The sequence below is a fragment of the Jaculus jaculus genome, chromosome 1, assembly GCF_020740685.1.
Source record: "Jaculus jaculus isolate mJacJac1 chromosome 1, mJacJac1.mat.Y.cur, whole genome shotgun sequence".
Lineage (NCBI taxonomy): Eukaryota > Metazoa > Chordata > Mammalia > Rodentia > Dipodidae > Jaculus > Jaculus jaculus.
Window position 1 is genome coordinate 95,572,536 of NC_059102.1, and position 12,195 is coordinate 95,584,730.

At 40.3% G+C, this 12,195-nt stretch overlaps 1 long non-coding RNA gene across 1 annotated transcript in view; it reads right to left on the minus strand.

Annotated features, from left to right (window-relative positions):
* The window catches only part of LOC123457734, a 32,013-nt gene extending 20,125 nt beyond the window's left edge, over nt 1–11,888 (minus strand). The window contains exon 1 of the long non-coding RNA XR_006635128.1: nt 11,807–11,888. This is a non-coding gene — a long non-coding RNA (uncharacterized LOC123457734). The remainder of the gene's footprint in view (nt 1–11,806) is intronic.
* Between the last annotated feature and the right edge of the window lie 307 nt (nt 11,889–12,195).

Sequence of the window (12,195 nt, forward strand, 5' to 3'; positions counted from 1 at the left end):
GACAGCTGATGGAGAAGTAAATAAGTCACCAACAGAGAAATGGGAGATCCCTACAATTCCACACACCTCTCCTCTATAGCTTGAAGGCAAAACCTACAGGATTAGAGAGAGAGAGACATGAGGAAAGGAGGAATCAACAGAAAAATAGATGATCCTATATCTAAACAGAGTGAAGTAATGTTCACACACCATTATATGGAACTAAAGACATGGGACTTTTTGTAGTGCTAGGAATACTTAACCTGAATTATTATGAGAGTTTCAAGGCCTGGAATGACCTGAAATTCATGCAACTTTAACTAGTTTTTTTCTCTTTTGAGAGATGAAAAAAATAGGTCCAAAAGAGGGTAGTAGGGGCTAGAGGGATTGCTTAGTGGTTATGGCACTTGCCTGCAAAGCCAAAGGAACTGGTTCAATTCCCCAGGATTCATTTAAGCCAGATGTACAAGGTGGTGTGCATGTATCTACAGTTCATTTGCAATGGGTGGAGGCCCTGATATGCCCATTCTCCCCCCGCCTCTCTCTCCCTTCTCTCTCTCTCTCATAAATAAAAATTAAATATATATTTTTTAAAACAGGGTAAGACTTGAAACCTCCTGTCATAGTACTGGAAAGTACTATGCAAGCTGCTAGGGGAGAAAAGTCATCAACAGTCTTAACCAGAAGGGGATCCTGTGTGAGCATCACAACCAATCAGCCAGACAAGACAATAGTAGCATAACTTCTATGGGGATAACTGACTGCTTACTGACTGGATTTGAGGCTTGCTCCATGGGAGGGAATTCATACCTTATAACTGAAAAAGTAGTCAAAAGCCTATGGCTGGGAAGATCATAGGCCCTAGTAGAAAAAAATACTACTATTATTTGGATAAAAGGTTCTGTTGTGTCCATCAAATTATTCTTTAAATATTAATGCATATGCCAGATTAGTGCTGCTCTTACCTCTGATCAGAGAAGCTTCTTTTTGCAGTTGGTGGTAACTACTGAGGAGATTCAAAACATCAAAGTGCAGAGAATACAGACAATACTTGACTGTTGAGTGCTCAGCACTAAATGAAATATCTCTATCATGCCTCCCTCCAAGGTTCAGGGAACAGTGCAAAAGAAGGGGTAGGAAGAACCACAGGATGGGTGAAAAGTGCTTTGGAACACTGTCTCTGGACATGAAGTGGCTGTTGCATTCATGACCTCACAGTGCTTGTCAGTTTCTGCACAAAACCTACACAAGAGGGATTAGTAGCTGAGAAGGAATTTGGGGAAAGAGGGATGAGGGAGAAGAGAAAATAAGGGGAAGAAATTATGCTCAAAATATATTATATACATGTATGAAAACTGTCACTAAAAAGTTTCTAAAAATAAAAACAAACAACAGCAAAAACAGGTAACTTCAGTCCTATGGCAAGGTTCTATGTCCAGACCTCTGGTTTATGACCCTGAGACCAATGCTCTTGTCATACTTCTACCGCCACTGCTACGATGATTGTTCCATTACTTCACCATCCCAAGCCAATTATATTTAGCCATATTTATGAAACACATGGGGCTTTTTATGTCTTAAAGCATACTATAAAACTCCAGCACTTATTTTTATATTAGTATCTTTCACATCAAAAGCTCTCTGTTGACTTCAAGTTATTTTGTTACATGTAACAAAAGAGAATGCAGTGAACCTTTGTTCAGAAAACATCCCATCAGAACCTACTATGTATCAGACACACAAAAGCAAATGGTACAGTATATCATCAAGGAGCCTGTGCAGTCCACTGGAAAAGAAAAGCATGTCTACAAATAAGAATAATCCTATAAATATACCTTGTTCAATGTGTGGAATTAAAAAGAACAGAACTCAACAGACCTGGGAAGGGCAAGAAGGAGGGGACAATTTCACCAAGAGACAATGCTGGAAGAGACCCTGAGGAAAAGTTGGTGATCAATGATCAATAGGTAAGCACAAGAAGGTGGTCTGGCCTCTGACCACTGATTTACATCCTGCTCTGCTGCATGATGGCCTGTGCCTATTAGACTATTCAAATATTAATAGGGTCATGGGATCTGTCATTATTAACTCTGGCAAGGAACAAGGAGATACCGTGCCTCAGTATTGATAAATTTGTAAAATATGTTAATCATGATGCTCATTAGTCAGCTACATTGCTGTTCTTTTCCAATGTTCTTTTTGCTCCTGTGATCATTTTTTATATTTAACAATTTTTCATCTCCAATTAAACACACTTGTTCCTAAGAAATTTATTTATGTATGTACTTTATAATAATATTTTGTAGTAGAGCCGGGCATGGTGGTGCATGCCTTTAATCCCAGCACTCAGGAGGCAGAAGTAGGAGGATCACCACGAATTCGAGGCCACCCTGAGACTACACAGTGAATTCCAGATCAGCCTGAGCTAGAGTGAGACCCTACCTCAAAAAAATTTTTTTAACATATTATATATTTGATAGTAGTAACTGATTGACTAAGCTGCATCATAATCATGTCATGACAATATTTTTCTTTTTCATTTCTTTTTTTTTTTTTTGGTTTTTTTGAGGTAAGGTCTCACTGTGGTCCAGGCTGACCTGGAACTCACTCTGTAGTCTCAGGGTGGCCTCGAACTCTCGGTGATCCTCCTACCTCTGCCTCGCGAGTGCTGGGATTAAAGGCGTGTACCACCATGCCCAGCTGACAATATTTTTCTAGTAGATAAAATTATAAAATAAATACATTATAAAAGATTGCATAAAATAATGTTTTCCATCTTTTATTTCTATTTATCTGTTTATGTTTTGTCATATGGCAAAAGCAGCAAGGTTCAGGGTCAGTTCCTCAGGGTGCAAGTCCTTGAGTTATAGACACTGCCATGTGTTAGCAGTATTCTACTTATATAGGCTCAGCTTTATGAGTGAGCATCTGCCATCAGCAGCCTCAGTCCAAGGCTATTGGATATTGGCAACTTTTTGGTGTCAATGGCTATGAAATACCCTGACAAGGATATTTTGAGAGACCAGAGATCTACACTACTTCAAAACAAAAATCATTGCTTTTAATATGAGAAAGTTAAGGTGAAAAAGTAAAATGCCTTTTCTTAAGTGTGCAGCTAGAAGACACATGAAGACATTATTTCCCACTCCAGGAGTTTGAAATGTGCCATGTTTAGGATTGCTATATACAGCATCAGACCTTTCCCTTAGTCAGCGTACACAACTCAAACTAAGTGGAAAAGTAGCTGAAAAATATCTCTTCTTTGTCATACAAAATTATCAACACAGCTATAGACAGAGGGAAAGAACTTTCCATAGTGTCTTTAGGAAGCCATTACAGTCTCTCTCAGACAGATGAGAGAAAGTGAGTGTAACCTTACCCATGTCTTCCAGGTCTGTTTGGTATCAATTTCTCACCCATGTTTCTAGAAGGACCAAGGCTTCATGTGTTCAAAGTAGGACAATAGTAGCAAACTGTATAAGCCAGTTAAAATGGTCTGTTTCCTATCCAACTATAGGAGGTGTGCACAATCTTCTAAAGACAGGAGGACCAAAGCCTAGGCCCCATTTCAGAGCTCTATGATTACTTACTGCAACACCCTAACCCTTGGAGAAGAGCTCTGAGCGTGAGGAATGTCAACAGAGCCAGGAAATCATGTGGTTTGCATTTTCACCATCACTGTTTATGGCACACTTCTTAATGTAGCTCCAAACAGAAATAGAAATGTCTTCAACTTGGAAGTTGACACAGCCTCAATCACATTTTCTCTAAGCTGTCTACCACAGCAAGACAGTGACACATCTTGTCTTTAATGTGGCTAGCATTGCTCTTCATGGCTCAGAGTCACAAAATGACAACTTCAAATAATAAAAACAGGCTTCTTTGTTCCTTGTAAGCTACAAAAATACAAAACAAAAAATATGTTGAGGGACATCTTTTCAACTTCAACAGTGGGAAATTCATGTTTAAATTGATCATTTAGATCTCATTCCATGACCTTGAAGGGGCTCGCAATTGCAACTGTAAAATGTAAATCTCAGTCCATCTCTGCAAAGCATTCAATGATGGGTTCTGCAAAATAGAATGCTCAGGAAACAGGGTGGTAATTAACCCATGATTTTCCATAAACTCCACAAATTTTGTGCTCTCTATTCTAAGTCATTATAAAGCTTCTGAAAACCAGTCCTTTTTATAACTATGGTATTCAGGAAATAGTGGAAAATAAGTTTTGTGGATGAATTCACCCCATGTAGGTTAATTTATCATTCTGAAATCAGTAATTAATCCATGTGACTGCAAGAAAAGAAAGTATAATATTACAAAAGACTGTTGACACAATAACTATCCTGAAAGTCATTTTGTCCTTTACCTCTGACACTGTCTCTTGTGATGGGACTTCTTCCTCTATAAGCCTGAAGTGGATGCCACAGGGATGGATGAGTGCAGGTGTGGGAGGATGAAGGACACACCAGGCTACTGAAGTACCCAATCAATTGTTACTTGCACCATTATAGGACGAAACTCCTAATTCTTCGCATGGCAACCTTGTGTAGAATGTGTGGTGTGGCGTGTCTGTGTCCGTGGTATGTGCCCTGCGTACCCACATGCAGAGGCCAGAGAATTTCAGCTGTCCTCCCACTGATCTTCCACTTGTCTCCCTGAGACAGTCTCTCATTGAGCCCGAAGCTTCTGTCTTATCAAGCCTTGGCAATCCTCCAGTCTCTGCTCCCCACAGGAATGAGCTTACAGCATGTATACATACCTAGCTACATACATGAGTGTGGGGTAGTCAGACTCAGGTTGAATCAGGCCTTCATGCTGGCATGGCAAAAACTCTTACCCACAGAGCCACCTCTCCTTCCCCTTGGCAACCTAAAAAAGACAATGATGGGCTGGAGAGATGGCTTAGTGGTTAAGTGCTTGCCTGTGAAGCCTAAGGACCCCGGTTCAAGGCTCGATTCCCCAGGACCCATGTTAGCCAGATGCACAAGGGGGTGCACGCATCTGGAAACCATCTGCAATGGCTGGAAGCCCTGGAGCGCCCATTCTTTCTCTCTCTCTCTCTCTCTCTCTCTCTCTCTCTCTCTCCCTCTGTCTCTGTCTCTGTCTCTGTCTCTGTCTCTGCCTCTTTCTCTGTCTGTCACTCTCAAATAAATAAATAAAAATAAACCAAAAAAAACTTAAAGAGACAATGACTGTCTAGACATTGATAATGTTACTAATAATCAACTGGATGTTCAGGTGAACTGAACTGTGTCTCCCCAATATCCATTTATTGAAGTTTTATCCCCTGATGTGATAGTACTTAGAGATGGGCCCCTGGGAGGTAACAGGTTTAGATGAGGTCATGGTGATGGGACCATTATGGCAGGATCAGTACAATTTTAAGAACAGAAAGCAATGAGCTGACTGCCTTCTGGACCAACTCTGATATACATAAGAGGGAGGTTGTAAAAGCACACAGTGAGGGCTGGAGAGATTGCTTAGTGGTTAAGACACTTGCCTGTAAAGCCTAAGGACCCAAGTTTAATTTCCCAGTACCCACCATAAGCTAAATGCACATCTCTGTCTCTCTCTCTTTCAAATAAATAGCCAGGAAGACAGCCCTCATCAGAACTGGCACCGTGATGTTGGACTCCAGCCTCCAGTACTGTGAGAAAACAAATGTCAGTCGTGTAAGTCACTCCTCCGAGGCTATGGTACTTTGTTGTGGTGGTTCAAACCAGACAGGTGGGAGACAGGGCAGTTTTTAAGAGTTGTTACCACCAAAAGAAAAAGAAAAAACAAAGAACCATTCCAAGTGCCAGTTATTTCATCTCATTCATACTTATTATAATTAGGAAAGTTTCATTTAATACTGGCCAGTGCCCAGGGCTACCATCCCCCGAACAGCAAACAGCAAATAGCAAACTGGGGGCAAGTGTGAATAGGACCCTTCTCAGAAACTGAAGCTGCCAGTTCAACTTTCTGCACATGCCATCCTACTCCAACTGGTCCAGTTAAGAACAAGGATGCTTCCTGCACCCAGGCAGCAAGAGACAAGGTAGAGAGGGGGTGCTGCAGTTGGGGATGCCAACACTGAGGTGAGCTCCCAGCTACAGTTAGCCCCTCTGCACCTGGACAAGGATGCTTCCCCACTGGAGGCAGCAGGAAGTTGCTATAGCTGGGGTCACCAACAAAAGGGTAACTAACTCTCAGCTAGCATCTACTTACAGCCCCTCTGCATCTGGGCCCCGCCCCTAGCAACCTACACCCTCCATGCCTCCCCAGCACCTGGTAAACTGAAAGGAATTACTAGAAAACACCAATGGCCTCTCACAAGGAGTAACTTGAAACCAAAGAAACTGCTAAATTCTATTCTACAAACTAGGCGTGTTTGGTCCTGACTTTGAGAAATGTGTAGCTTTCTACTTGGCTCCATCTGCTTCTGATACATTGGGGCTTGTGCAGCGCTGAGACACACAGCTAGGTTTACCAGCTGCAACCATCAGAAGTGAAGATGCCCTCAGAGGGTGGTCAGGCTCCACTCACCTAACAGTCCTCTAGTATTTAAAACAGAACACCAGTGATGTGCTAGCAAAGACCGAGATGGGAATGAAAGCTGTGCCTCAGGCTGCAAGATATACTTGTTTTGTTTTTTTTTTAATAAAACTGATTTGGATCAATCTGAGATAACTGCTGGGAATATAAGGTTTTCCTTTTAGGAACATCATTTGTTTTTGTTTTTGATGTGGTCTCAAAAGAAACATTGCCAGCTTCCAGTATAGTTTTAGAAGAGTTAAAATAAGAAACTCTACCTGCTTAATCTGCCAGAAAGCACACGAGAGAAGCAATCAGTTCTTGGAAGAGGTGCTCAGAATGAGGTGTGCCTGGCTGCTTTAGGCTACGCTGTTTGTCAGTCTTTCGAGATTCAAGTCATTACCAGATGCTGATCTACACTAATATTGTGATATTTTACCTGATTACACATACCTGATTGTGCCTTATCTGCTATTTGCTTTCCATTCTTCCATGTATATTAAATGCAGGTGCTTTTATTATTCCGAAAGCTAGAAAGTGTTCACTGCTCTGAATATAAATGGGGATATTATATCATTAACTTGCTCTGAAAGCAGGGCCATTCACTGTGTAAATCACATGAAAGGTACCTGGTAGAGACACAATAAACCATAATGTCTTGAGAAAGAAAGCAATGAGGAATGGATAAGGAAATAAAAATTTAGGGCATTGTTAAAGAACTGTAATCTTCAAAATCCTATTTGGTTCTTTCAAACTAGCATTTGTTGATAATATAACCTTTATATTAGAAGCTTTAAATTCATAAAAAAATCTTTTGGGGGAAACATCACAATATGGAATACGATGGCCAACAAAAATGCATAAAGACACGGTCAGTAATATTCAATGGTTTTTCTGAGTTAGGAGAGCATTTGGAATGCACTCTAAACTTTCAGAGGCGTTATTCTTTGCTTTGGAAAATATATTCTTACTCTACTTGGGTGTGCTGCTCAAACAACATGAACAAATGGCCAAACGGTTTTGGCATTTCCAGACATTAAAAGGTGAATAACTCAGAATCTGGCTGCAAATTTTTTTTTTTAAAAAAAGCAATATGCAGTGAATTAAGGCAGAACTGTGACAATATGCTGTTGCCCAAAGGACTGGGGTTATATGCTCTGCTTAGCTTCCACTACATTGGTCTCACTAAAAGTTAATCCACAGTTATTTAAGTGGAAACTTTCAAAAAAATATATTTTCAGAGCAAATGTTATGTGGGAGTTTAAATGAGCCACTGCTCTTAGTGAAGGAGAATAGCCAATGGCTTGGTTTGTGAGAACAGCTGGGAGCCACACCAGTTACTTTTTCTCATTGCTGTGACAAATACATGACAAAAAATAATGCTAGGGCTTGGGCTATAGCTCAGTGGTAAGGCACATGCCCCTTGTGTTCAGTCACCAGTACTACAGAAAGAAGCCAGAAAGCAACATAAAGAAGGTTTACAGTCCATCACGGTGGGGAAGGTTTGGCATGCAGGTGGCTCTCAGAGTGACTCCTTACATTTCACCAGGGAACAGGTAGAGGGTGCTGGCACTCAGCTCACCTTCTCCTTTTGTCCTCTGGGGCCCAGTATCCCTGCCCATGGAATGGTGCCCTCTCTGAATCCTTACAGACACACCCAGAGGTTTGTTTCCTTCATGATTCTAAATCTGACAGGTTAACAGCAAAGATTAACCATCATACTTCTTAAGGAACACAAGCTACAATCTTTGCCCGAGGCATGTGGCCAGTCCTCCTTCAGATCTGAAGAGAACAAGCCTGAGGCATGAGGACAACTGGAACCCAGAGGAGGAATGTACCCAAGGAGGATGTTGCTACAGCTCCCACTTTCCTCTCAGAGTCTCTATAGAGGAGAGAGCTGGGCACAACTCCTCTTCCTACCACTCACCATTTCAGAGAAATTTACTACTACCTGAGCTTATGTATGTTAGAAACACCTTTTTTAGTAAGGTTGCCCTTTATCAAAGGAAACTTTAATATTCTTAAACTACATGCTTGGTTTGAAACAAAACACGAGCTGGGGAAGTGGCTCAGTGGATAAAACACTTGTTTTACGAACCCCAGAACCCACATAAAGCTGTAACGCTAGCATTTGTAATCCCTGCTTGCCTACAGTGAGATTGTTAGGTGGGAACAGGAGAAATCCACAGAAGCTCAGGGGCCAGCTAGGCTGGTGTACTCAGCAAACAAGAGATCCTGCTTCAAATAAGTTGTAAGAACAGATACTAGAAGTTATCACCTGACTTCTGCATGTGCACTCATACACATGGACACATACACACACACACAAAGTTATGGAAGACGGTCTGATCTCTTCAATAATTCCATAATTTCATATATTTTCTCAAGAAAGACATTTTAATAGGATTTACATAGCCTGATTATATTTATTTGTTCATATGTAAAAATAAATTTTTTTCAAGGTAAGTTCTAACTCTAGTCAGGCTGGCCAGGAACTCACTCTGTAGCACCAGGCTGCCCTCAAATTCTGTGAAAGTAATTTTAATTGGGTATAATTTTATACTTTTTAGAAGATCTATTTTCAAAAACTTCTAAAAATTAGTAAAATAGAAATAATCTGGGAAACATCCTAAATATAAGCACTAAAACTACATGGCTTCTACCAAAAGAGAATGTATTCATAGGTAACAGAATGCAATGAAATTCAAAACTTAAGCTTATCAAAAGATGTCATTAAGAAAATGAAGAGGCAAGTGGTTTTCTTCTGTTTTTGGTTTTCCAAGGTAGGATCTCTAGCTCAGGCTGACCTGGAATTTACTCTGTAGTCTCAGAGTAACCTTGAACTCATGGCAATCCTCCTACCTCGGCTTCCCGAGTGCTAGGATTAAAGATGTGCGCCACCATGCCAGGCTGAGGCAAGTGGTTTTAAGGAAACACTGGCAAAATTTATATATAACCAGGACTGGTATGCAGAATATGGAAAATAGCTGTAAAACACAATAAAAAGACAAATACTTCATTTAAAAATGTACAAAATAGGCCAGGCATGGTGGTGCACACCTTTAATCCCAGCACTAGGGAGGCAGAGGTAGGAGGATCGCCATGAGTTCAAGGCCACCCTGAGACTACATAGTGAATTCCAAGTTGGCCTGGGCTACAGTGAAACCCTACCTTGAAAAAAACAAAAAATAAAACGAAACAAAAATGTACAAAATATTCAGAAACAAAACAATTATGCACAAATGACCAGTGATCACATGAAAAACACACAGATCAACAACGAAATGCAAACTAAAAGCACATGAAAAAAAGCTGGGAAGATAGCTCATCAGTAAGTGCTTGCCTTGCAAGCCTAAGGGCCTGGATTTGAGCCCCAGCACCAATGTAAAATACCCAGCTCCAAGGAGACAGAGACAGACAGATTGCTGGAGCTTTCTGGTTAGCCAGTCTAACCTAATTGGTGAACTACAGGCCAATGAGAAACCCTGCCTCAAAGGAGGTAAATGACATAACAAATGAAAAACATCCAAGACTGTCCTCTGGCCTCTACAAGCACATGTACATACATGCACAAACATAAATACAAACATGCACATGCACACATATCACAAAGAGAGACATACTTCTAGGTTTTTGTTCCCCAAATGCTTTTTGAACCTAGATTCCTCTACTTTGGATCCTCAGGATTCTCCAAGTAAATGTTCCAAATTGAGTATTTCTCTACCCCCCTCACACACACAAAATATTAAAATAATAAAAATAATCTACAACCCCAGGCATGGTGGGTTTGATCCCAGCACTTGGGAGGCAGAGATAGGAGAGTCGCTGAGAGTTCAAGGTCACCCTGAGAGTACATAGTGAATTCCAGGTCAGCCTAAGCCAGAGTGAGAACCTACCTCGAAAAACAAAAGCAAAAACAAAAACTCTACAGCACTTGGCAATTAAAACATATAAGCAAACATCACTTCCTAGTTGCTAGAATAAAGAATTCTTATGATTGTAATGGGGAGGTAATATGATGGAGAATGGAATTTCAAAGGGGAAAGTGTGGGGGTGGGAAGGGTGGGTATTACCATGGGATATTTTTTTATAATCATGGAAAATGTTAGTTAAATTTAAAAAAAAAAGAATCCTTGCTCGAGATCAAAAAAACATTTTTGTTTTTCTGGATTTTGTCTGACTGGATTGCTAAAATAACAATATAGGCTTTGGTCCTCTCAAGTTCTTTTTAAGTTTAATGATTATTATACCCATTTAATATAGTTTGAAACACAGACAAAAGTTCTTAAGGGGGGCTGGAGAGATAGATGGCTCAGAGGATAAGATATTTGCCTGCAAAGCCTAATGACCTGTGTTTGATTCCCTAATACCTATGTAAAGACAGATGCACAAAGTAGCGCATGCATCTGGTATTTGTTTGCAGTGGCTAGAGGCCCTGGTGTGCCCATTCCTTCAGTCTGTCTCTCTTTTTTCTCTACTTGCAAATAAATATATTTTTAAATTTATTAAAATTTCTATGCTTTTTATGATTGTATATATAGTGAGGGTCTTCTGTGAAGGGTCTTTCATCATATAAATTTACAAAAGAGACCTGAAATACCTGAAGAATTCTATTTTACACCTCAATGTGCCTCTGCAGACATCCAGCTGTACACTGTTGTCAAGAGGCTCATGTCTTAGCCATGTACACTCAGATCTTCCAGTACCTGGCTCCTTCTCCTCTTCTTTTCTAGATCCCTCTCTGCCTCAAGAGGCATTACTATACACATGATGACTTAATATGACACATTAAAGAAACAGTCCTCATCAGTTCTATCAGCCTGTCTGGTATTTCCAATAGCACACAGGAGAAATGCACAAGTAACAAATGATGCTTCCACCTTCTTCTTGGTAGTACAAGTCTACTTAGGAGGAAGGACAAAGAAAGTAGTACAATGCTAGAAAGTCTCTTGGTTCATCTTACAACTCTGTCTGAGGCTATACATCCCAAATTATGCATCCCATGCAATTTTGCCTCTGTCAAGTGACAAACTGCCACAAAAATTCTAAATATAAAAAGCTATAAAAATTATTCAAATGTAAAAAGGTTATCCATACTCAAAAAGCTATAAAAAGCATTACAATGAGGTAATCATGGTATGAAGACTACTAAAAATGTGACATAAATTTTTAACTGTTTTCAAATTTCTATCCAGCCTGCCTACATCTGCCAAAAAACTGAGGCACCTCCAAGAGCACAAAAGCATCTCTTCCCGCTCATTTTACTTATTTGTCTATAGAGATAGAAAGCACATTATTTGTAGCTTACCTCACTCAAAACTTCAAATCACACTCACTTGCTTTTGGATCATCTCCTGGGTCAATCCTCGAGTTGGGAATGCTGGCAGCTTCCAAATGAAAAACAAAAAGCATTGGGTATCATACTTATCAGACTGCTACAAGGTTTTAGCTCCAGTGGCACATTTGCCAGGGAAATGTGGCAAGGACTTGTAAAGTCTTTGACTTTGAAGATAATTCATGTAAATTAACTGATATGAATATCAGCTACATATCTAATACATAACGTAGCCACATAAACATGGCACAAGTAGGACAACTCTGCTGCCAAATGTCTGACTGGCAGGGCTCCACAGATCAGTGGTGAAACCCATACTCATCCCATGACATCGAGGTTAAATTCAACTCACTAGAGGCCTG